This window comes from Leptonychotes weddellii, chromosome 10 (genome assembly GCF_054177405.1).
Source record: "Leptonychotes weddellii isolate Sample4059 chromosome 10, ASM5417740v2, whole genome shotgun sequence".
Classification (NCBI taxonomy): Eukaryota; Metazoa; Chordata; class Mammalia; order Carnivora; family Phocidae; genus Leptonychotes; species Leptonychotes weddellii.
The window spans coordinates 30,796,137-30,822,617 of NC_138378.1; the positions used below are offsets into that span (position 1 = coordinate 30,796,137).

At 40.4% G+C, this 26,481-nt stretch overlaps 1 protein-coding gene across 1 annotated transcript in view; it reads left to right on the forward strand.

Annotated features, from left to right (window-relative positions):
- PLCB4 (phospholipase C beta 4) overlaps window positions 1-26,481 on the forward strand; it is a 386,685-nt gene that overhangs the window by 30,798 nt on the left and 329,406 nt on the right. The window lies entirely within an intron of this gene.

Consider the following 26,481-nt stretch of genomic DNA (forward strand, 5'->3'; position numbering starts at 1 on the left):
TTGGGGGAAAAGTGCTTAATAAACACAAATAACTACTTACGTTAACAGTTCATTTTGTTGACGTAGTACATGGGGCCATTTTTTTTTCTCTCAATAACGTCAGAGCATCTTAGAAGTGGTATGTCATAGCTTGAACAAAAAGACATTTTTAGTCTCAGCACTGTGTAACCTGTGACAGATGATTTAATCTCTCCTGCTATATTCTTTACTGTTTAAAGGCATTATTCGGCAAGGTTGTGATGAATAAAGTAAAAAGTTTGCACAAAAGAGCCATGTGGCTGTCATTTCTACCTCAATTATGAAGGTGATAATATTTAAGTCTAAGACTGTTCTTGTAGGAACCCCACAAACTCAACTGTATTGCTTCTACTCTTCTTAAAGTGTGCTTCCCCACCCACTGTACTTTTTTTTTTTTAAAGATTTTATTTATTTATTTGACAGAGAGAGACATAGCGAGAGAGGGAACACAAGCAGGGGGAGAAGGAGGGGAGAAGCAGGCTTCCCCGCGGAGCAGGGAGCCCGATGTGGGGCTCGATCCCAGGACCCTGGGATCACAACCTGAGCCGAAGGCAGACGCCTAACGACTGAGCCACCCAGGCGCCCTCCACCCACTGTACTTTTTAACACAGCAGTGCATACTCTGTACCATAATATGAAGTGTATCTCAAACTTCTTGGTCTTAGACCCCTTTATACTCTTAAAAATTGAGAGGGTCTTGAATGCTTTAACTTTATGTGGCTTATATCATAGATATCTGCCATATGAGGAAGGGAAATGGGGACACTTAAAAATATTTATGTATTAATTCATTTCAAGTAAGTAATAAACCCATTCTATGTTAACATAAAAAACGGTTTTAAAATGAAAAATGACTGTGTTTTTCTAAAACAAGATAAGTTTGGTAAGAAGAGTGGCACCATTTGATATTTTTGCAAATCTCTAATTTCTGGCTTCGTAGAAGATATCTGGATTCTCTTATTTGCTTCTGCAGTCAGTCAGCTGAGATTTCAAACATGATAAAGCCTCTGTAAATCTCCAACTTATGAGGGAATGAGAGTGAAAAAAGGCAAATCATGTCTTAATATCATTATGAAAATAGTTTGGCTCTCCTGGCCCCCCTGAAATGCCACTAGGCACCATACTTTGAGAACGCCTGCTCTGTAGGAAAGCCCTAAAGCCTGTCTTTAGAGTATCTCCAGTTTTGTCACCTATTCTGTACCAGAAACATCCCCGTCCAGTGAGTGTCGTTATAGTAAAAAGCAAAGATGAGAAGAAAAATTGCATGACTTATTAAAAACATTCTTCTTTGGTTTCACGTTCAGAAAGCTGCATCATCTAATGACCCAAATGGAAGCATTTGAAATATCAATACGTGTCTCTACCTTTCTCTTTCCAGTGGAGAGGCATGCCTAAGTATTGGTAATTAGGATTATGATCTTTTACATTTGTGAAGAGATAGTGGGCTGTTCTCAAATGTTAGTGAATGGATTTGCCAGACACAGTGACTTCTCAGAAGACATCAGTGCATACCACAAGCAGTAATTGTTTATTTACTTATTGCAGTGACTTATCATTTGTATTATGTTGTTTATTACAATAAGTGTTCTTTGCCTGTGTGCCTGTAGGTTGGCTGGGATTTGAATGACCTAGGCTAGGCTCCCCTGGGCTTGGCTCCAAGCTGTGGGTTGGGTTCAGGGTTGCTCCCGAGTCTCCCTCCTGAGATTTGCACGGTCCATGTTCTTCTGTCGTGGTGGAAGTGTAAAGACCATGCAGAAACTTGTAGTGTCTCTAAAGGCCCATACTTGGGAGTTGACCCACCATCACTTCAAGCTCATGTACCATTGATAAAGCAAACTGCATGGCCAAGCTTAATATCAATGTGGCAGGAAAGTATATTCTTCCAGTGGAGACGGTGGGGGTAGGTAGGGAGAGGAAAGAGCTAACTGTTGGCTTTAACATATTCTAATTCACCACACTGTGCAGTTCTAAAATATTAGTAAGTAACCCTTTCTACCCAGCTAATTCTTAATCAGAAAAATAACTCAGGGGCCAAATTTTAATTTTAATTTTAGGCTGCCATGGTCCCATTGATTGTGTCTTCAAAGTAGCACTGGCATCTGGAGCTTACCCCCTTCTCACAGTCACTTTTCCAGTTGTTCTTCATGCTATTGATCTGAACTGTTGTGAGAGCCTCTAAATTGGTCTCTGTCCTAGTTACTGTTGCTATGCAACCAATCACCCAAAACTAAGTGCCTAAAACAACAGCAACCTTGAATCTGCTGTTAGGGCGGAGTTCCGCAGTGAGGGCCTTGCTCTGCTCCTTGCAGCATCTGCTGGGGTATTTTGCTGGGTGCTGGGGGATCCACTTTTGCCATGATTCACTCACATGCCTGGGAAGTGGAGCTGGCTGGGAACTAAGGACCAGGAACCTCAGATTATCTCCATGTGGGCTTTCCATGGACTACTTGGGCTTCCTTATAACATGGTGGCTAAGTTGCCAGTGTGAGTGTCCCAAGAGATAGGATGTGAAAAGTGTCATTTTCCTTTTTTTTTGGTACGTTTTATTTAAGTTCTAGTTAGTTAACATACAGTGCAATATTAATTTCAGGTGTACCATATAGTGATTCAACACTTCCACACAACACATCACAAGTGTACTCATCACAAGTGCCCTCCTTAATCCTTATCACCTATTTCCCCCATCCCCTCACCCACCTCCCCTCTGGTAACCATCAGTTTGTTCTCTATAGTTAAGAATCATTTTCTTGGTTTGCCTCTCTCTCTCTCTTTTTTACCCCCTTTGCTTATTTGTTTTGTTTCTTTTAAATTCCATATGTGAGTGAAATCATATGGGATTTGTCTTTCTCTGACTGACTTATTTCACATAGCATAATACTCTCTAGCTCCATCCATGTCGTTGCAAATGGCAAGAATTCATTCTATTTTATGGCTGAATAATATTCCAGTGTGTGTGTGTGTGTGTGTGTGTGTGGTGTGTGTGGTGTGTCCATTCATCAGTTGGTGAACATCTGGGCTGTTTCCATAATTTGGCTATTGTTGATAATGCTGCTATAAACATCAGGGTGCATGTGCCGCTTGGAATTAGTATTTTTCTGTCTTTTGGGTAAATACCTAGTAGTGTAATTGCTGGGTCATAGGGTAGTTCTATTTGTAACTTTTTGAGGAATCTCCACGCTGTTTTCCAGAGTGGCTGTACCAGTTTGCATTTCCACAAATAGTACATGAGGGTTCTCCAGAAAGTTGTCAGTTTCTTAAGGTTTGGGCTTGAGAACTGGCCCAGTGTAACTTCTGTTGGATTATATCAGTCAAGCAGTTACAAAGTCCACTTTCAAGGGGAGGGGACATAGACCTCCGCCTCTCAAAGAGAGGCTTGTCAAAGAATTTTGGGCCCATGTTTTAAAACCACCATACTCTCTCTGCCTCAGTTCTTCTCACCCCCAAGTTGCCCCATGTTTGCATCCTGCCTCCACATTCATCTTCCTAAAGCATAGCTCTGTTCATGCCATAGCTCACCATTGTCTACCAAATAAGAAGTAAATTAATCTTGCATTCAGAATGATCCATTTATCACCCTTTAGCATTCCCTGTGTTCCAGCCAAACTTTGGGCTTTTTCTCCTTTTGCCTTTGGTCATACGCTTTTTTTTTTTTCAATCTTTCTAGAATATTATCCCTCTGATCTTTTCACATCCTGACATTCTGTGCTTAAAATAAATGCTACCTTCTCACAAAGATTTTCTTGAGCTCTCCATTATTCTGCAGTGTGTCCTTGTGCATTCTCCCATAGTAATTTTAACTGTGCCTTTTTAGAGACCCTTCAGTTTCTATCTTACACAAGAATATATGCATGTGTATGTGTTTTATATACTCCAGTAGATTTTATGTTCCTCAGAGGGGCTTCATATTTTTATGTAATATTAATCTTTAGTTGCACCAGTATATTTTGAGATCTATGTCACGGTGCTTGCTTTTTTTTTTTTTTTTTTTTAATGAATGAATTGAGAGTATGAAAGGAATTACAGAGTATGCTTAGACTCATGTGAAAACCTAATAGAAGCACTATGATTGTAGATTAAGGTTGCTGGTTGGCTACAAAATAAGTAAAAATAGGTTGATGATTTAATTATGACATGAACGTTAGGAAGAATTATTGAAAGAAAGATTTCACTTCTAATTACAATGTTGCTGTATGGAAGTAGGAAGCAACTTACCTAGACATCTGAGGGACTAAGTGAAGAAAGCTAGAAAACTCAATTGTAGGACATAAAATACATTTCAAGTAAGTGGAGAGGGATAGTTTGTTCTTGGAAAGTAAGATTCAGTACAATTATGTACAATTACCATTTTTGCATTTGTGTCATTAAAGCACAAAGATGATATAATCCCTATCAAAACTGGGGAACCCCAAAATGATTCATAATTTGATCTGGACGAATGAACCTATAAAACCCTCCCAGGATTGTAAGAAATATTTATCAGGGGTACTTGCCATCTCAAATATTAAAGAATAATATGAGTTAATGATGATTGAACAGAGGTATTGGTACAAGAATATATCAATGAATAAAATATAGTCTATAGGTAAGTATATATAGTAGGTGATAGGGTTGGCATTTCAGATTGAAAGGAAAAAGATAAATTAGTAAAAGGTGTTGGGACCTACCTAGTCATCTGGAAAAAGGAAGCAGAATCCCTACCAGACAACTCATGTGAAAATATTTCTAGAGGATAAAAATTATAAATGTAACAAGGTAAGCTATAAATGTATGTGCATAATATATGAGTCGATATTTTTATAATCTTGTGGTGGGAAGGACATCTCTAAGTAGAAAATATGAAGGAAAGGTTCAAAAGAAGAAACTACATACATTTTTAGATCTTTATTATTTTATTTTAGTATAGTGGAAAACCATCTGAACTTGTTTGGGAGTTTGAAACTTGTTTGCATAATATAGGATCAACAAAGAGCTGATGTCCTTAATGTACAAAGTGCTCTTACAATAAGCTCTTACAATTTCATCAATAAGATGAACATCTTAATAGAATTGTGGGGGAAAAATATAAACAGGTCATTCATAAAATAATGACAGTACAGGGCCAGCAAACATACGAAAAGGTGTGCAAACCTGCTAGCTATCAAAAGTGCAAATTAAGTCAACAGTGGTATATCTCTGTAACCAAAATGATGAAAATAAAACAAAAACAAACAAAACATGTCTACAATTGGGGATGGTGTGGGGAAGCAAGTACTATAATGTCATTTTTCTCAAACTGAGGTGAAGCACCATATTCCCCAGTCTGTTTTTGGCTGATGATACATTTGTAAGATACACTAAAAATAAATAGCCAGAAAAAGACAATGAAAAATACACAAAATAAAATCTCAAATATATTTCTGTGTATTTCTATAAAATGTTCATGAGATATAAAATTACTCTGTCAAATTCCTGTGAATGTTTCTAAATGTTTACTCCCAGTTTCTGAACCAATCTCTCGGTGGACCAGGAACGAACCATTTGCAGTCTGGTACCATTTTGTGGGCTACGCCTTGAGAAGTGCTTTCATGCACTAATGGGAGCGTATTTTGGTACAATTTCTGAAGGGAAAGTTGGCATTCTGTATGAGATTTTAAATGTTCAGACTCTTCTATTTCTTGGAATTTATTGTAAGGCCACCATCAGATAGTTGTGTAAGATTATTCTGTTACACAGAAAAAGATGGAACCCCAATATTCTTCAGTACAGTAATGGTTATCTAGTTATAGTACAATCAGACTGTGGAATACTGTATAGTCATTATAAATAATTAGGTGAATATTTTGTATTTTTTTATGGTAGAAAATTCAAATATATGAAGGAAGAATAGTATAAAGAATCCCCATACAACCATCACCCAGCTTCAGTCGGTACCCACTCATGGCCAAATTTGTCCCTAGCCCTTTGTATTAGATGTGCATTTATTTATGTGGAAAGATGATCATGACCTTTTGTAAATAAAAAAGAATAGGTTATAGAGGAGCATTTTTTCACCCATTTAACAATTTACTGATTGCATTCCTACCTCAGGAATGGCATTATTCTAGGAACTGGGGTTTCACTAGCAGATAAAAAAAAAAGATAAAAACTCAGCTAGATGCTTCCATTCTCATAGGGAAGACAGGACAATAAACTACCAAAATTATAGTATATAGTTACCTATCACTATTATAGAGAAAGATCAAGCAGTGAAGGGAAATAGGGGAGTAACGGGGTACTGTAGTTTTAGGAAGGATAGACAGAGAATGCCTCCCCAAGGAGGTGGTCTTTGAGTCAAGACCCTAAGTTGCTAAGATGGAAGCATGCAGCTATTTTTGGGGAGATCTTCCCGGGCTGTTGGGGGTGGGGGTGGCAAATACAAACACCCTAAGCCAGAAGTGAGCCTCATGTGTGTGAGGAAGAGCAAGGAGGCCCCTGCGACTGGTTTGAGCCAGGGTATGGGGACACCAGGGCAGAAGTGGTAGGAGACACTGTGAAGGGTCTTACGGATCCCTGTGAAGACTTTGGCTCCTACTCTGAGTGAAATGGGGAGCCACTGGAGGGATTTGAACCTAGGAGTGATATGAGGTTGCTTATATTTTCAAACACTCACTTTGGCTGCTGAATTGAGAATAGACTGTAAGGGGGCAAGTCCAGAAGGAGGAAGATCAGATGGCAGGTTATCATGAGAGCCAGGGAGGACTTGGATGATCCTAATTTGGACAAGGGTGGGAAGGGAAGTGGTTTGAAGGGGTCAGATTTTGATCTTTTTTTTTTTTTTTAAAGATTTTATTTATTTATTTTTGAGAGAGAGAGAGTGAACATGAGCACAAGTGGGGGGGGAGGGGTAGAGGGAGAAGCAGACTCCCCACTGAGCAGGGAGCCTGACCTGGGACTTGATCCCAGGACCCCGGGATCATGACCTGAGCTGAAGGCAGACATTTAACCAACTGAGCCACCCAGGCATCCTAGATTTTGATCTATTTTGAAGGGAGAATCAGTAGAATCTGCTCATGGATCCCGTGTAGGATGTGAGAAAGGGAGAGGTGATAAGGGTGGTTCTAAGGTTTGGGGCCTGGGCACCTGGAAAGATGGAGTTGCTGTTTACTAGAAGGGAGAGGACTCCATCACCAGAGGTTAAAGTTGGTTTGGGATGCATTAAATTTGAGAGTCCATTGGACATCCAAGGGAAGTTGTCCAGTAGACCGTTGGATCCAAGGGTCTGGAATTCAGGAAGAGGTCTGGGCTGAAGATGTGTAAATGTGGGAGGTGTGAGTCTGGGTGGGGTCACCAAAGACGTGAATACATGTGGAAAGGTAAGAGGTCTGAGGACCGAGCCCAGGGCCATTCACCCTTAAGGGCAGGGAGAGGAGGAGGAATCAACATTAGCAATCAGGGAGAGAGCTAATGAAGTAGGAGGAAAACCCAGGGTGTGGGGGTATCTTGGAAGCCCACCGACAGGTGTTGCAAGGCAGGGGGAGTAATCAGAGGGCTGTCAAGGAAGAGGCTGTAGATTTGACCGAACAGAGAGCTCAGATGAAAATCTGACCAACGGGATCCGCCAGCTTGGATTCCTTACTGGCATGTGAATTGTGAAGCATGATGATGATGAGGATGAAGCTACTAATTATTGTCATTTTAAGAATTCAGAAGGAACAGTGTCTTCTTATTTCTTTGTCAGGAATGTCAAATATATACCCTGCCATTAAAATTGAATATAGCAGCCAAAAAGGAAAGGAAGAAAAAGAAACTAAAATTACTGAAAGACAGCTTTTCTATGTCCTGTCAGTGTAAATTAATTATAAAGCTGGTTGATGCAGATGCAGCTGGCCAAACTTGGATTACACTTTAGCAGGGAACATCCGTGGAGAAAGGCCCGGTGAGAATGTGAAGTCAATTGATAGAGAGAGAGAAGGTGGGAAAGGGAGAGAGGGAGAGTGGAGGGAAAGAAGGAGGGAGGGGGGAGAGAGAGAGGAGGGAGAGAAGGCGAGTGAGGGAGAGAATAGGAGAAACATGGAAAACCCAAGAGAATCCCTCGTGCTTGAAGCAGATAAAGTTTGTTGAGTCTCCAGGAATAAAATACCAGAAACATGGTAGCTGCTTTGAACAGTAGCTTTAGCCTGAATAGACTTGAAAATGTGTACATTCTTTATAGAGGAATAGTTTTCCTGACACTTAAAACAGCACACCATGATCCCCTTCAAGGCAGAGGGGTGAATTCGCATCTCTGAGGCCTGAATACAATAAAAGTTCCTGAGATGCCTCCCTGAAAGACTCACAGTAGTTGTGCCACATCTCTTCCCGGTGCGTTGATTTGATAAAAAGCTATCACATTTTTGGTAACTTTCCCTAGAAAATGTTGATACAAATGTTAAAATAAAACTTTGTAATTTTACTAGTTTCCCTATTTAGAAAGGAAAAATCTCACCATTTTCTCTTGCAGGGAGTTCATGTGGGGTCTGAATGCACAAGTTTGGGAAATAAAATGAGTTTTCTTTTTTTTTTTTTGCGGTGGGCTAAAATGATTGCTGTTTGAATAAACATTTTGACGCCCCCCACCCCCTGAAACACACACACAGTATACATATTCTAGTGCTTATCAAATTATGAAAGCTAAGTTCAGATAAAATAACAGTTTTTTTTTTTTTTTTTCCTGGCATTAGCCAAGAGTTATTTGGAAAACAGGCAGAACAAGTTAAAGTGTAAGCCTAATATAGTGAAGGGAAAGATTTGTGTGCCAGGCACAGACGGAATAAGTTCATTCTCACGTAAATATTATCTCTTTGTTCTTGCCAGGGCCAAGATGCAGTCATTGTCTCAATTAACTCAGGGAATTTTCAGTTAACGGCTCCAAAACTTTAGTCTACTGGAAACTGTCATCCAGCTAACTAGCAGTGACCTTCAGTGGGCTACGTATCCAAATTAGGTCTCAGATTCACCTCTTCCTTCCAGTTTTTATGTTCTGGGCATCCATTATTCAAGTATACGGGCAAGTTTCAACAGAGAAGCTTAGCAGCTTTTCTATTATTAATAAATGGACATTTTACTCACTAGAACAGCTCTTTTTGCAGTATGTTAATTTGTGGAACATTCTGAAACCCAGCACAGAAGATGAAGGTGCTGTCAAGGATCACATACAGTCTTTAAACTATTTTGTTTGGAATTGTATTTTTTTTTCTTGATTTGCAATAAAAATTACAGTTGGAAATAGAAAAAACGTACATTTGACCCCAAAGAACATTTATACCGATTAGCATTTATTTCATAAAAACTTGGATCTTTAAGGGGCGCCTGGGTGGCTCAGTTGGTTAAGCGACTGCCTTCAGCTCAGGTCATGATCCCGGAGTCCTGGGATCGAGTCCCACATCGGGCTCCCGGCTCAGTGGGGAGCCTGCTTCTCCCTCTGACCCTATCCCCTCTCATGCTGTTTCTCTCTCTCTCTCTCTCAAATAAATAAATAAAATATTAAAACAAACAAACAAACAAACAAAAAACTTGGATCTTTAAAACCTAGGATTTAAACATCCTTCCATTCATACAGGCATTATGGTCTCAGAGACATAGAAATAGCTCTCAAGTGACGATTTCTCTTCTATTTACACTATCTTTTGTGGGGGAAAAATAAAGAGACTGAACAGTGTTTAGGTTATCTCTACACATTTAAAATTTCTTGCCAAGCCTGCATGTGATGGTTGGCATCTGAGAGAATAAACAGGAAATTAGAGAGGCAGAGGTTCTCCTTCATCTTTCGCCAGGGCTGGACTCCTTTTGCTTCATTTATTTTCATAGGACACCCGAAATCTGAGAACGGTATTTAAGCTGACCACATTTCTTTTATAGCTGGTCTACACGTGGCAATCCACAGATTGCCAGGCCTTTTGCCTTTTCTCCAAGTGAGTATATTGACATTTGAAGTACCAAATGCACTTTTGGTCAATAAATAGTTTAAAATAAAGAAAGTTGAACACTTTCATCATCCTAAAACTATGCTTTTTTTTTTTTAAATGATGAAAGTAATACATGTGTGTGTTACAGAAAATTCAGAAAATTATTATAATCTGAAATCCTACAACCCACAGACTCCCCGCTGTTGGTATTTGACCATCATTCTCTTAAAATCTACCGGTATTCCTTACGTTACTGGTTTTTTTTTTTTTTTAAAGATTTTATTTATTTATTCGTGAGAGAGAGAGCACATGAGAGGGGGGAGGGTCAGAGGGAGAAGCAGACTCCCTGCCGAGCAGGGAGCCCGACGCGGGACTCGATCCAGGGACTCCGGGATCATGACCTGAGCCGAAGGCAGCCGCTCAACCAACTGAGCCACCCAGGCGCCCTTTACGTTACTGGTTTAACACACTGTTTCCAAGAGGAGTGGGTAAGAACGTGAATGGGTGTTCTGGGGAGGAAAAAAAAAAAAAAAAGCTTTCCATGGTCACATACGTTTGGTGAACGCCAGGTTGAGTAATGGTAGACTTTGTCACAGATGCTGGACTTCCTCAGGACTCCGCTCCACCTGGGAGGGATGTTTCTGTTCTAACCCTGCAGGTACAGACCTGCTTTGGCGGCATGCCTTCTGACCTTGCACAGGGGTGTCCTAGAGACAGCAAATGCAGATAGCACTTTGTTTTGGTTAGTTTTGTAAAATCGAATTCTCGTGCGTTTGCAACCCGCTTCTTCCACTTAACAACTTATGAACGTTTTGCACTTTAAAAAAATATGTTTCCAAAAATTGCTTTCCCTCTTTGTTATTTTTCAAAATGGTCCGTTTATAAAAGTGCTGTGTATTCAGCTGGGGCCTGACCCAGGTGACAGATGATTTCGGCCCTTGGTGATCATCTTGAACGATTCTGAGGTATGAAATGTTTACATTCACTTCGTTTCCACCTTTTCCCCACCTGTTCCAATAGACCTTTAATTTTGGACAATTGCTGAAGTTTGTGGATTCACAATCGCCGAAGTCACTGCTAACTGCTGGCTTTGGAAAGGCCTGACAAAAATAGGCTGCTTCTATTGCAAATGGCTAATTTTCTCCTGTTGGTGGACAATTCATTTAGGAGTAGAGTGTTTTATTTATTGTATTGTAAAAATAGCCTCTTCGAGAAGAATAGCCTGCTCAAGGAACTCCTACATATTGGATTTTTTTTCATACAGCAATGATTACGTTGATCTAGAATATTTATTGCCTTCCCAGAGTATTTTTTCCATTATGAAGTAGAAATGTGCATTTAGTGTTTCCTAAAGCCTGCGAATGGGAAGTATTATTGGCATCCTTCCTTCATGGTTGATCATCTAAAATATTTTTGTACAGTTAAAGGCAGACATATATTTGCCTAGAATTGAGATCAAATTAAAAACGGTTCTTCATTTTGGATGTTCCCTTCATCTATTTTTATTTCCTTTATCACAAAAATATTCTTCCATCTGAGCACTCAATAATCAGTTTTTATGACCATTTTTTATCAGCTAGTTGGAAATTTAAGAATCTAAGGAGAAATATATCTTTCAAAATGTGTTTATCTTATGAACAAGGGTTTAGTTAAGTTTTGGAGACCTGTTGAAACAGATGCCTTACTCTTTATTGGTTGTCTCAGCCTGATTGATAACCATCGGTTCGTTCAGGATGGAGAGCACACCTTTTAAATATTATAAACTACGACATAAGGCCCTTTTATAAACAGCATATCTGGGCCAGGCCTGGAACACATTCATGGACTCTTCCACTATGCAATTCCTGGACAAGTGCATTGCTTTTAAAGACTGAAGCTGAAAAGCATTATGTGTACTTTTGGCATGGGGACTCCTTATAGAGAGTATGCAAATTTCCCCAAGGAAAACGGAATTTTTATGCAAAAGCTCTTGCTATAATTATAACAATTTCCTCCTCCTTTTTTTTTTTTTTTTTAATTCAGCCTCTCAACGTGCTAAGTATAAGGTTTTCCCCTTCTCACCAAGACAAGCCTTGCCAAAGGGATTGACTGCTGAAAACCCTCTTGCCAGTCCCCTCAAGCAGCTAACGTGAGACACTGTAAGGTTTGAGAGGCAGTGATGTGGAGGGTGGGCAGTAGTGGTCCTGTGTGCCTTGCACGTCATTTATGTGAGCGTCAAGGTGCTATCCAACAGCTTATGCTTAGAAGAAAAATTGATGAACTCATTAAAGGGAAAAAAAAGTTTGATGATCAAGTCATCTTTTTTTCTGAGGGCTGTGCTCCACATAGTTTAAATTGTAATAAAAATTAAAATGCCTGAAATGTTTCAGAGTTGCAGTCCTCTGCTGCTTTAGCTCATGGGCACCTCCCAAAATGTTTCCTCAGATAGCAACACAAAACACTGGCAGCCCCCCAAGAGAACATTCTTTGAGGACCTCATGGCGGCTGCGAAAGGGAACTTCATGTTCTGGTCGTGCAGGCGGATGTGGTCTCCATTCTAAGGTTGCTTTCTGTCTTCCATGTAAAGTGTATACTTTTATTTTTCTTTTTCAGATGTGTAATAGGTGGAACGTTCCCATAAACAGCTTTATCTTGGTCAGGAAATGGAAGGAATGGGTGTACTGGGAGAAGGTCACATATTACTAGGGACACTTCTGTGGATTATTAGTTTTCTAATAAACCAAACTGTTAAAATACTAAATTTTGTTTTCTAATAACTGAAGCTGCTAAATTGCTAAATAATCTAATAGACCAAGTTGCTAAAATAATACCAAACATAATTAAACTTCCATCTGATTCTGAACATTTGATTCAGCGTCCCGGGGTCATTACCAGTATTTGTATTCATGTGACATTCTAGTTGTGGGGTGTCCCTGTTAATAGAAGGGCAAATAGATTGAGTTGGGTGTGTATACCGAGCATCGTGTGGCCTGCAGCAGGGTAGAAGGGCAGGACCTGAATCAAGCTCACAGCCTGATGTCTGCTGAAGATGTGTTGTCTGATCTGGAGGGGCACACTCCTGTTGGAGGCACAGATTTCTAGCAAGATAATTCGGCTTGACACAGGACCGTGCTGAAAAATGCATTCAGGTGGGTCTTGCTTATGTGAGGAGCAAAGAAGAAAAAGGAGAACCCCCATGGCTGAGCTTTGAGCTAAGCAGTGGCTGATTTGTGTAGCATTTGAAGGAGAAGTTAGAAAGTGAAAGTAGCAGCCCAGGAGAGGGTTAGAGGTGAGGATGAGTATTGAGTGCTTCAGGAGGGTGGTGATAGCTCATCTCAGCTCACCACACTAAGAGTTAAGTGCTAAATACAAAAACTGAAGCTTGTTCCCAGCTCAAAGCCTTCCCCCTTCTCTTTGTCTTCAGCAAGGAAGTGAGCGATGAGACTCTGGAGGTTGGTAAGGGGAGGAAGAATATCAAGTTCTGTTTGTGCATCACGGGGAGAAGCCGCTTAGAGCAGTGGCCTCGCGGGGGGGGCAGGGTCTTTGCCTTATGTCACCGGGAGTCCTCCTAGCTTGTTTTAACCACCTGCTTCCCCAGTTAAAGGCGGCCTTCTGGAGGCGTTGTGTGGCACCCAGGGAGAATTAACATAGTTTCTAAGATGCCTGAGTAATGACATTTCTTCCTGTCCCAGCACACTGCTGTAAAAGGACATGCTTCCTTCTGATTGTCTTGACCACCCTCACATTTAAGGGCCTGTGCACACTGAGTTCTGTTGCCTGGAGGAGGGGAGCTGTGACACCAGCCTGGGGTTGCTGGTGATCACCCTGAATCCACCCCGTGACGGAAGTTCACCCAGTAATTGGCATACTGTCCCTCCCTTACACTTGTCTCTCTGAGGCATTTGTTCTGCAAATAGTCTCCTTTGTGGACCTGTTTTGCTTGACCAAAGGTGAAGGACTTTTTCTATTTTTCTCCTCTAGTTACTTCCTTATTTTCAGTAGTGAACCTCATTCTGAGGGTTGGTTCCTACTCAAGACAATGCATCTACAGACTGTTGTAAAATTTCCATAAATCTCATTTTACCCATGTTTTAAGTCCTGAAGTAACAATTTGAAACCACAGCAGTGTTGATGGTTCTCAACAAAATCGAAGTGAAATATGAACAGTTTTTTTTTTTAATTGAGGTAAATAAGGTATGTCCAGGTATAATACATATACGACTCTCCCCAAATTCTGTCTTATTTAATAATAATAATGCCTCTATACTGTAGTGCTCTATGAATAATAGACTTAAAAAGTCTCCTATAGTATAATTAAAATGTAAATTTAGTATGATTAACATGAATTTATTCAGTTGATTTATTGATAAGCTGGTTTTTCTTTAATCCTAGTGAATACTTGCAGGTAGCATGTTGCTGTTCAGCATTGATAAAGTTTATCCTAAATGATACATTGTAAGTAGAATTGTGGGCTCTAAACTCAGTCTTTTTCTGATTTGTGGTATGTTTTCTTTACTAAATATTAAATACCACTTTTAAAGAAATGTAACAGGAGGTTGGAACATAATAACCGGTATCATTTGGGGGCATTTCAGTCCCCCATATGGACCCCATATATTTAGAGTTAAAAATGAGAATATATAGGGCGCCTGGGTGGCTCAGTTGGTTAAGCGACTGCTTTCGGCTCAGGTCATGATCCTGGAGTCCCGGGATCGAGTCCCGCATCGGGCTCCCTGCTCGGCGGGGAGCCTGCTTCTCCCTCTGACCCTCCTCCCTCTCATGTGCTCTCTCATTCTCTCTCTCTCAAATAAATAAATAAAATCTTTAAAAAAAAATGAGAATATATAAACAATTTTGTATTCTTCACTTATAAAATTAGCATTTCTGCTGTTTTGCTCCGCTAGTGCATATGTGTTTGCATATGGCTGCAAATCTTTTATGAAAGAGAATTAAAAATTCTGAGTATGTTAGTGCCCTAATCCCCTCACTATACTGTTTTTCTCATTCCCAAGAAGTAGGTCCTCTCCTTAGGCTGCTATTTTTCTTTTCCATTTATATTTTATATTCTTGTTTCATGTATGTGTCCTTTACACATGTGCGTATATACGTACATGTGTATATACACACATTCACACACATGCACATGTTTACCACATACACAGATGTGTGATACATACACGCACATAAACACACAGACATGCATACACATATATTTACATACACACCTATATGCACACATATACACATACATAGTGTGTATAGGTATAATTGTAATCCTTATGTATGTGTGTGTACACACACAAACCCACAAAGTGTTGTGTATCCTAAGACTGTACATGGCTGGAACCATTTTGGCTGCCCACTTCTACTTCACTAGTTTTATTTCATCTATCCTTAAGTCAGTCCCACATTGCAAAGACTAGGGTGCAGCAGGTGGGGTGCTCAGGACACAGAATTTATGGGGTGTTTGCTCTTAGGCACTGAGAGTCTCACTTGTGTCACCCTGGTCTTAGCCCCTGGCTACGGCTTCAGAGCAACTTTTGGTATTTGATAGGTCAAAATCTTGGCTATTCTTGGTCCCTGTACTTAAGACATGAGTTTAAAGAAAAGGCTTGTCAAGTTCCCTGAGGAATCCCAAAGGAATTTTGACTTGAATTACATAGAATTTGTTGGTTCAGTGGGCCTAACCTTTCCACCAGGACTTCTGTACTCTGGCCCCCCCCTTTCTGTCTGCTAACCTCCTCTGCCATGTTCCTCCCGTGCCCCAGCCACACTGGTCTTCTTGCTGTTGTTCAAACTTGCATACCTCATTTCCCCTCAGTTCACCACATGCCCCCTGCCCTGCCTACAACACATCCTAGATCTTTGTATGAGTACCTCTTCTTACCATTCATGTTTCCTGCTGAGATTTCACCTCCCCAGAGAAGACTTCCAAGGCCACCCTACCAAAAATTTTCCATTTTGGTCGCTCTTGTCTTCTTACCCTGCCTTATTTTCTTCACACACTATTCATTGTCTAAAATGACATACTATTGCTTCCTACTTACTCCTTTGTTTACCATGGGCTACTTTTACTAAAATGTCTGGTCCTTGAAAACAAGGCTTCGTCTTAAGTCTTGGTTGTCGGTCATATACTAAATTTTCTAGTAGCATATTAAAAAAGCAAAATGAGGAAGGTCAAATTAATAAGGCTTTTTAACTCACTGTATCTAAACTAGTGTGATTTCCACATGTAATCAACATAAAAATTATTGAGATATTTTGTTTTTGTTGTGTTTTCAGATTAGGCCTTGAAAATTTGGTGTGTCATTGACACATAAGCCCCTGTCAGTTTGGCGTAGCCACGTTTCAGGTCCTCATGAACCACATGTGGCTGCTAGCTACCGTGTGGCATAGTGGAGGGCTGGAAAAATGCCTGACAGAAGAAGAAATCAATAAATAGTTGCTGAATGGATGAACGAGTGAATGAATGAATGAATTTAACTTTCGTGTGTCTAGGCAGTGAAAGGCTGAGTCCAATGAAGGGTGAAATCCAGTTCCCATAAAAGGTGGTTTATTGTGGGTGCCTGGGTGGCTCAGTCGGTTAAGCGACTGCCTTCGGCTCAGGTCATGATACTGGAGTCCCGGGATCGAGTCCCGCATCGGGCTCCCTGCTCGGCGGGGAGTCTGCTTCTCCCTCTGACCCTCCCCCCTCTCATGTACTCCCTCTCTCTCATTCTCTCTCTCTCAAATAAAAATAAATAAAATCTTAAAAAAAAAAAAAGGTGGTTTATTATTAGGGAAAAGCACACAGGTGGCACCAGTCCTTTCTCAAAATGCTACGGTGGTATCCGAATGGTTTCAGTTAAGTGTCCCCTTTCTCAAGGCCCTCGTGTACTAAGCATCCATACCGGGCACTAAGAACATGAGAAAATAAGATAAAGTCTTCAGGATGTCTGACGTCTGGTGAGTTGGTAAGAACTTGTTCCCTCACTGTACTGTAGGTCATGCGTGTTACTGAAACAGCTCTGTGCATTGTGGATCCCATTTGCCCTGTTACTAATATTTAAAAACTTAGACTACTAGTTGCAGATGTAATTGCTAACCATCCACTTTTGATCAAACACATTTTATGGGCACTTAGTATTATGTGCAGGTGCTGAGGGTAGTAGATAGTTGCTCTCACACTGGTTTTAATATGTATTTCCCCAGATTAGATTCTTAACTCGCCTGAACTATATCCTTTAAGCATGATTCTTAAGGATTTCAGGTATATTTTCAGTGCGTTGAGATTCTAAATGTATATCCAATATGGTCTTTCCTTCTTTTTCAACTTATAATTGGCAAGTTCCCATAGGAAAAAATCATTATTGGTGCTATAAAAGCCCTTCTTATCTGTCACATTTGGGAAATGAAAGTTTTGTAAAGGTCAAAAGAAAGTGTGCCCCCAATTATGATGATGACTTGTACATCACGAATAGTTTAATAGCTTGGAACCTATCTTGGTTTCCCTTACAGAGGAGAAAGAGAAAAGGGGGGAAAAAAACCACAAAACCCTTGTCACTCAATAGCTATTTTACCGTTTAGATTTAAGAAGGAAAAAAAAGGAGCCTATTTAAAAGCTTTTATCAACATTTATTCATATACATTCTCTGTGATTTGGAACTACTTAAATTATGTAAGCCCACAAGTTTATTAGTTCACCTTTATTAATTTGTCAAGGTTAATGTCTGCATAATGAGTTGAAGATAATTAAAGATTCATTGGCATCCATCTGCTAGTGTTTACTCAGTGTGGTACATTTTATAGCTCGTCTTGTAGTGTTTCCTGAGAAGGTTTCTTTGCCACCCAACCAGTTTTTATAACATAAACCACGCTGCTGCCTTAGGCAATGTAAGGATTCTCTTTCTTAATCCTTCAGCACATGACAGCCTGTCAGGGAGATCAGATGATGCACCTCTAAGAAGCCCTGGGTGTGTTCGCAGATAGCGGACAGAGGGCGGTGGGGCCCGCCGGGCAGACACACGGCCTGGCAGCTGCCCTTGCCCTTGGAGGCAGGCTTTCTCTGCTGGGAAAGCTGACGTGCATCACGGGAGCCGGGGAGCTGACTGAGCGCTGTGCTGTCCTGAGGGCCTACTGTGTGCAGCCTCCGTGATGGATCCCCGGCAGAGCCAGCCACCTCGAAGTTAAAAAAAAAAGGGGGGGGAGGGTTTTTGGGGGGATTCAAAGCCCTCCGTGCGTATCTTAGTCACAGTTCATTTCATCTGAACTGCCTTGACCTTCCCATTTCTAAACCTCTCTCTCGGGTGCCTGGGTGGCTCAGTTGTTAAGCGTCTGCCTTCGGCTCAGGTCATGATCCCAGGGTCCTGGGATCGAGTCCCACATCGGGCTCCCTCCTCGAGGGGAAGCCTGCTTTTCCCTCTCCCACTCCCGCTGCTTGTGTTCCTGCTCTCGCTATCTCTGTCTCTGTCAAATAAATAAAATCTTTAAAAAAATAAAATAAACCTCTCTCTCCCCCAACATCCAGTGCCGTTTCTTTCTCTTTCCCTCATTGCCAGTAGCGGTCAGTTGCTCTGCATTGCAGTTTGGAAATCTCTCTCAGTTCCCTCCTCTCAGCTCCATTTTCAGGGTCAATATTCCTCCTTACCTGCAGAGTTTCATTTGCCTCCTGACTGGGTTCCTGCATTCTCCTGCCCCTTGTCCCATGCTTACCTGCGCTCACCTGTCTTCTCTGGGCTGCGGTCTGGTCTCCCAGCCCTCTGCTGACTGTCTCCTCTGATTTCCCACTGCCAGGGGAATAAAGTCAGACTTCCTTGATGAGCAGTCACGCTCCTGTGTGCTTGGCTGCCTCTACCTTCCTCAATGGCCTTCACTGCCTTCCTCAAATGGTGCGGCCCCTAAGCAAAACCAGCTGGCCTTTTACTGTGTGCTTCCCGCGCACCTGCACGCGCCCCCCCACCCCCCCCCCCCCACCGCGAGCCTCACCTGTGTGAACCCATCATGCTCCAGCTCCAGCGTTGCTTCCCTGGAGCCTTGCTCACACCCAGCCCCAGCCCACCTCACCCCACAATCTCGCCTGTCTTGATGGTCTTCTGGCTCTTTGGGACTCTCTGGAAGTCCTCCAAGCTTTTCCCTTTGTGGCCATTCATCCACCATCATTGGAGACCCTGCCAGTCAATTTCTAGAAGGCAGCGTGGCACTAGCCTGGTTTTGAAATATCCTCCACGGTTCCAGTGAGCCCTCGAGCACTTGCCACTCTCTCAACAAGTGGACAGATGCTTCTTCAACTTCCATGGTCCCTGACTTGGCACATTTCCAGCTCTCTATTTTTTCCCCTTCTTTCTTTAACTGCCCTTAGCTGTTTCTCTCTCTCTCTCTCCTTTTTTTCCCTCGCAGTAACCAGCACTCGCAATGATCAGACTGTTCTCTCCTGGCTTCTGGCTTCTCCGCAGGGCTCTGGGCACCTCTAATGTGTTGCTCCACCTGCTCCCTATTTTTTGCCCTAGTTTCTTATCACTTCTGTGAAAGGTTTCTCTGAGCCACTGGTTCTCTTCCCCTTAGCTTTAAACAGTGTTGGTCAGGATGCTAGTTTCCAAGGCCTGGACCAGCTTCTGTCTGGTCTAAACACAGGAACTGGCCTGTTTGTAATTTCTTAAGACAAGTAGGCCAGTTATTGAACACCCTATTGTAAAGTGTGCTGCTAGAATATTCTTTTAGGGAGAGTTGTTTGCTTTCCCTGTGAAAGGCAAAGATCAGTCTTTGGTGGAAACGGCACTTTAATGCAGTTTTGAATAAAATGTGTCCAAAACAGGCATCCCTGCCTGACAAATATGGGTAAGGGACATCAGTCTTAGAAAAGCCATGCTTGTAATTACGTTATTGCTGTTTTTTTCCCCAGTGTTTATGTTAAGTGGGCCCCCTCTAAGGTTTATTTCTGACACTGGGTTTGTTTGTTAGGTCTAACACATGAAAATAACAGAACATATTACAGTTTCCAATTTTAATTCTTACCTTGTTTTTCCCAGGACTTTGCATAGAAATGTTATTTATTTAAATATTTCTCTTGTTTTGGCAAGTGTTTGCGCTTAAAGATGCAATTAATCATGGAGTATGTTTTTGTGTCTCCCGAATTGTGGAGAGACTAGTTTAATCTTTAGTGGTAATTTTTGGTGTATATATATGCCAACAGGAATAAAGACAAAGGAACATTATTTCTAATTGTAAAAATGGTGCTTATTGGAGATAACTTGGAACATCCAAGAAAGCATAAAAATGAAAATCACTGTTGTTCTACCACCCATGCACACACACAAAAGTCACTATCATGTAATGTTTTCTACATCACATAGGATATAGATTGTATTTTTTTAAAAATGAGGATTATATTGGCATACAATTTTTATCCTGCTTTTTATCTCTTAACACTCTATTGTGATGACTTCCTACATAATTTTGTTTTAAATGTGGCTTTTAATGGTGGCATACTTTTAAAATTTTGAAAAATTTTTTTAAAGATTTTATTTGTCAGAGAGAGAGAGTGCACAAGGTCGGGGGTGGGGAGCAGCAGGCAGAGGGAGAAGCAGGCTCCCCGCTGAACAAGGAGTCCGATGCGGGACTCAGTCCCAGGACCCTGAGATCATGACTCAAGCTGAAGGCAGATGCTTAATCAACTGAGCCACCCAGGGACCCCTGGTTGCGTACTTTTAAATGTTGAAGAACTATAACATTTCAGGAATGTTCTATTACTGGATATTCAGGTGTTTTCACTCTTTGCTTTAAAATCATTTCTGTCTCTCTTCAAGATGTGGATACTTAGAAATTGTTGTATTACAGTGTGTTTCATAAGAAAACATAAAATTAATTAGGTGTGTACTCTTGACTTCAGTATGCAGTATTTCAGACATTAGCAATAGGAAGATTAATTTTAAGTAATGTTATATCATCCAGGCATTTAAAATCAAGTGCAGTTAAGGAAAGGCCCAGTTTTGCTTGCCTTAATGTTGGCCCAAGTTTGGAGACTAAAGCATTTATAGACCGTTAGCTATAATACTTCACTCTTGAGACCACTTGTCGTAATGAGCTGTCAATTATTGTGCATCTAAGTGTAGTTAAAGGGGCCATTGGGCTTGCAGTTTAAAAGCCAGCATTTATAAATGTGCAGTAATTGAATTATAAATGTGGTGGTTCATTGAGACTGTACCACATCATGCCCCTGTCTGGATGCCCTGTCTGGTCTCTGGAAGATTTTTAGTGTCCACTTAAAAATAAGAAATGGTAAAAATTTGCACTTGAGCATATGGCTTCACAATCTTTATGTTCCTTATGATATATTTTGGGAAAAATGCTTTTTTTTTTCAACCAAGAGTTATGACCAGTATTTCTTTATTAAGCATGGAATGAATTTCAACCGATACTTTGGAGTGAGAAGGATGGAAATTGGAGCTGTTGAAATGTACTTGTCTTTGTAGGTGACTCAGGGAAGCTACAATCTCTCAGAATGTATATTCTGCATGACCTGTTTATCATTAGTTTCTGAACAATATTTGGCTTTTCAAAATCTGTGTACTTTTAAAATACTTTGCTATGGCTTTTCTTTTTATTAATATGACATAACGGCACCATTTCACATTTTTTCATGGTTAAAGATGTACTTTGAATGCACCAATTCTAAATGATCATGCTGTTAAGAAACTCTTGGAAATCCATTCTTTTTTTTTTTTTTGACATTTCAGCTCTTTAATTTTATGTTGTTCTGAGAGGCCAGTATTCGGTGTGTGAAAAGGTCTCCTTGAATTTTATTTATTTTTTAAATTGTTTGTAATACAAAAGGAGTACCTGCTTACAGGAGTAAAATTACATAAGTGAGTAAAAAGTTAACATTTTATTTAATTTCATCCTCTCTCATTAGTCTTCCATTCTGCCTCAGAGGTAACATTGTTAGCAGTTTGGTAAGTACTCTTCCAGATCTTTCATCCTAGCCTGTACAAAAATAGGTGGGTGAGTAAGTAGGTAGGTGGATGATAATCCAGAGATGATATATAGATTTTCCTATGCAAATTACCTCATTTCTTTTCAAATAGGATACATAGAGCAGGATAACCCAGGAATCTACAATCTGTGTTATATGTTGCTGTGGTGTAAATTAGAGCAGGAGTTGGCAACATTTTCCCGAAACACACCAGGAAGTATTTCTGACTTTACAGGCTCTGTACTTTCTATTGCCACCCTTCAGGGTTGTAGCTCCAAAGACAGCCACATGCAGTGCCTTAATGAATGGATGTGGCTGTGTTCCAAGAAAACTGTGTTCATGAACACCGAGATTTGAATTCATATGATTACCTTGCGTTATAAAATAGTATTCCTCTTTTGTTTTTTTTAACCATTTAAATATGTAAAACCAATCTTAGCTCATGGGCGCTATAAAAACGGATGGCTTGGGGGGCGCCTGGGTGGCTCAGTTGGTTAAGCGACTGCCTTCGGCTCAGGTCATGATCCTGGAGTCCCGGGATCGGGTCCCGCATCGGGCTCCCCGCTCGGCGGGGAGTCTGCTTCTCCCTCTGACCCTCCCCACTCTCATGCTCTCTCTATCTCATTCTCTCTCTCAAATAAATAAATAAAATCTTTAAAAAAAAAAAAAACGGATGGCTTGGGATGCCTGGCTGATGCAGTTGGTTAAGCCTCTGCCTTCAGCTCAGGTCAAGATCTCAGGGTCCTGGGATCGAGTCCCACACTGTGGTCCCTGCTCAGCCGAGAGCCTGCTTCTCCCTCTGCCTGACGCTCCCCCTGCTTGTGGTGTCTCTCTCTCTTTCTCTGACAAATAAATAAAATCTTAAAAAAAAAAAAAAAAATGGATGGCAAGCTGGATTTGGCCCTTGGGTCAGAGTTTGCTAACCTCTTGGTTGTAGTTTGCCAACCTCTCGTCTGGAGTTAAAAAAAAAATTACAAAATTAAATTATACTTTTTTCAGTGTTAAACATCACAGTGTGATTAATTAAGGCAAAGAAACAATAAAAACATAGAATAGTGCTTTGACACTTTACCAGATGAAAGAAGATATTCAGGAAGAAAGCAAAGGTAAGAGAGAAAAGGCTGAGAGTGAGCTCGTGGGGGGTCTCAAGTACCGAAGGGTCAAAGGGGTTTTCGGTGTCTTGACCAGTTCACAAACTCCCTTAACACTTCCCTAGGGAGAAGTATTCCTGAGCCCGTTTTGCAAACACAGCATTAATGTAACATTCTGCTTCACATGGAGACCTGTATTTGCATGTATCATCCTTTTAAAATGGACTTTGTTTTGCAGTCAGTTCACAGAAAGTATCATCTTTATAACTGACAATCTTTTATATACCCTGAATTGGAATTTTAAAAGTTTATTAAGTACGAAGTTTTGTATTACTTATTAGAATATGAAATAGAAACGTTGAAGATTGCCTAGGAAATCTGTTCATTACGTGTTAAACGTCCCTGAATAGGTACTTTATAATGTTAAGGCTGGCCTGTTTAATTTATTTCAAGGGATGCTGCCTGAATGCTTCTGATGCTCTTGATTTTATTCATTTGCCAGGTGTGTGTCTCTTGATGGCAATTCTCCTTTCGGACCAGTGAGAACACTGTGATCCAGTTTTGCTGCCTTCTGGAGCAATTGCTAGTTTTACTATAATAAAAATAAAACAATAGGACACCTATTGTGAGACCTATGAAATTGTCATTTTCCACCATACTTGCGAAAACAGCATGATTTTCTAAAACTAAAAGACTTATTTTTTATTAAATAGGAACATATTATTAGGGATTATTGTATCTGACTATATGCATGGTATGTGACTTAATGAAAGTGTGTGTGGTAAGAAGCAAGAATGGGTTCATGGTGTTGGTTTTTTTAAACCACTTGTCCCATATTTCATTTTATTCACCCGAAGTGGAGAGTTAGGGTTTCTTTTTTTTCCCATTGTATAACTTGGCAATTTGGGGAATAAAGGATATCCTTACGAGGTAACCAAATATAAGTGTGAAAATATACACACATACAAAATATACACACATACACATATATGCACACATGCACATGTGCAAATAAGAAAAGGGGTTTTATATATATATATATATACACACACACACATATATATATATTTAGAAGAAGTTCATGGCATAAAACGTAGGAACAATAGATCAGCATAAAGAAGAAAATAAAAGCATGTGTATTTTCACCACCTAGCCATAATACTGTTAATAATTTTGGGAATATCTTAAATTGTCTTGTGTCTGTTTCTCTGTGCCCACGTGCATATGCTTATATTCAGTCCTTCATTTATTTCTCAATTCATATGTGTTGCTAATCTACTACTTGCCAGGCACCTTGTGAGGCACCAGGGGCACAGAAGTGAACAGAACATTGCCCTTTTGCCTGAAGTCTACATTGTTTTAGTTGTGGGGAGATAAGCAGTAACCAACAGGTCACTGTCTGATGGTGGTGAGTGCTGTGAAGAAAATTTAGAACAGGAAAGAGGACAAAGGCCTGGGGGATGTGAGTGTGTCTGGTCATTAAAGGTACTTCTTAAAAAGCATTATTCTGAATGGCATGCTCTACTTTTATATAAGTGAAAAAGGTTTATTTAACTAGTCCAATATCATAAACTAATTTTCTTTTTAAAACAATCACTGTTAGAAGCAAGGCTATGGGGAATATTTTTCACTGAAGATAAGCATTTTTGCCCATCCTAGGAACAGAATTACTGGAGCGAAGAATAATCATGTATATATGTCAAGGCTTTTGATATGTGCCTTTAAGAATCAGAATGTTATATGGCTAATTCATAGCTCAGTCTGTTTTCTTTTCCCCATACCCCTTCTCCCTTCCCTCCATATTTTCAAAGTTTCGAATCCAAACCAAAGTAGATAGTATTCCCCAAATTTAAAGAACTCTACTGTGATACATATTATTTTAGTGGTGAATTTTATTTTTTGTTTCTGAAATCAGATTCTTTTTTGTGGATGAGAAGGCTAATGCACTTATAATTGCATCATTGTACAAGCTAACAAAGTCCTATTTGTTGCTTACAAAGAGGAAAAAAAAAAGACATTAAGCACAACAAACCAGCAGCCTTGGAAATGCAAGAGGGTCAGTGCAAGTTTCAACATGTCGTTTCATTTACTTTTTTTTTCAGGTCTGAAAAAAAGTCTAAGAATATTGAACTGTATTACAAAAGAAGCATTCAGTCTGGGGAGAAAACCATTTCCTTCTTTTCAGCTTTCCTTAGGATAAATTTTTCTATTCGAGCAAGAGAAAATTGAATTTATTATTTTGGATGAAAATTTTCTAATTTGCTGTCCCCTTCCATGGGTTTCCTTCCGGGGGACATTATATGTCATACAAATGGTAGCAGTATTGGTCCACATTTACCTAGCATCTACTCTGTGCCAGATCCTGGATTACCTCATTTGAAAGCTAGTTAGGTTGTTTTCTGCAAGAGGAGGTGGAAATTTTAACACCAAGGCCCTAAAGGCTTAGCAGCTCTGGCGCTTTTCAGAAATCGTAAGTAGAAGGAGAAGGTCTGTGTTAGAGCCTCGCTTCTGAAACTCCACAGCACACCCGAATCACCTGCATTTTAACCCAAACGTGAAAATGCAGATCCTGAGTCAGCAGGTGTAGGGTGGGGCTCCGAGACCCTGTATTTCTGACAAGCTCCCAGGGAACACAGATGCTGCTGGGCCACTGACCTTGAGTAGTAAAGTGTTCAAAGACATTGGCACAGAGTCTGTTGTTTACCAGTGGGGAGAGTGGGATCAAGAGGAGTCAGCAGCCCAGCTCTGCCAGCCTTAGGAGCCCACTGGCGGCGGAGGTTGGGAACTGTCTGATTTTCACATCTGTCCTTTCTGCATATCGTTCTCCATGCTGCACATCCTGAGAGAGCTACCCCTGTGATCAGATTATAGATGACTTAGATTTTCTTCTTTTTACCTATATGCTAGGTTGTTTTTTTTTCTTTTTTTAAAGATTTTACTTATTTATTTGACAGAATATAAGCAAGGGGAGCGGCAGGCGGAGGGAGAGGGAGAAGCAGGCTCGCCACAGAGCAGGGAGCCCGATGAGGGGCTCGATCCCAGGACCCTGGGATCACGACCTGAGCTGAAGGCAGACACTTAACAAACTTAGCCACCCAGGTGCCCCAATACCTATCTGCTAAGTTTTTAACCGTGATCATATATAATCAGAAAAAAGTGAATACATTTATTTTTTATCTAGAATAGTCTCCCTCCCCAAATCTCTATCGATGGTTGTCTTTGGGCTTCATTTGCTTTATCAAATCCCTATGACAGTGAGTGGGTTTGAGTACCTATCTTTGAGGTAGGTTTTTGAGTGGTTATTAGAATAAATGTACTTTAGGGGCTCTACCTATATCACCCTGGGCACTTACCTTTTTAAAAAAAAAAATTGTAAAATACACATAAGATGAAATTTACCATTTAACCATTTTTAATGTGCAGTTCAGGGGCATTAAGTATATTCACATATGGTGCAACCATCCCCACCATTCATTTCCAGAACTTTTTAAAAAAAGATTTATTTGTTTATTTGGGGTTGGGGGTAGAGGGAGAGGGAGAGAGA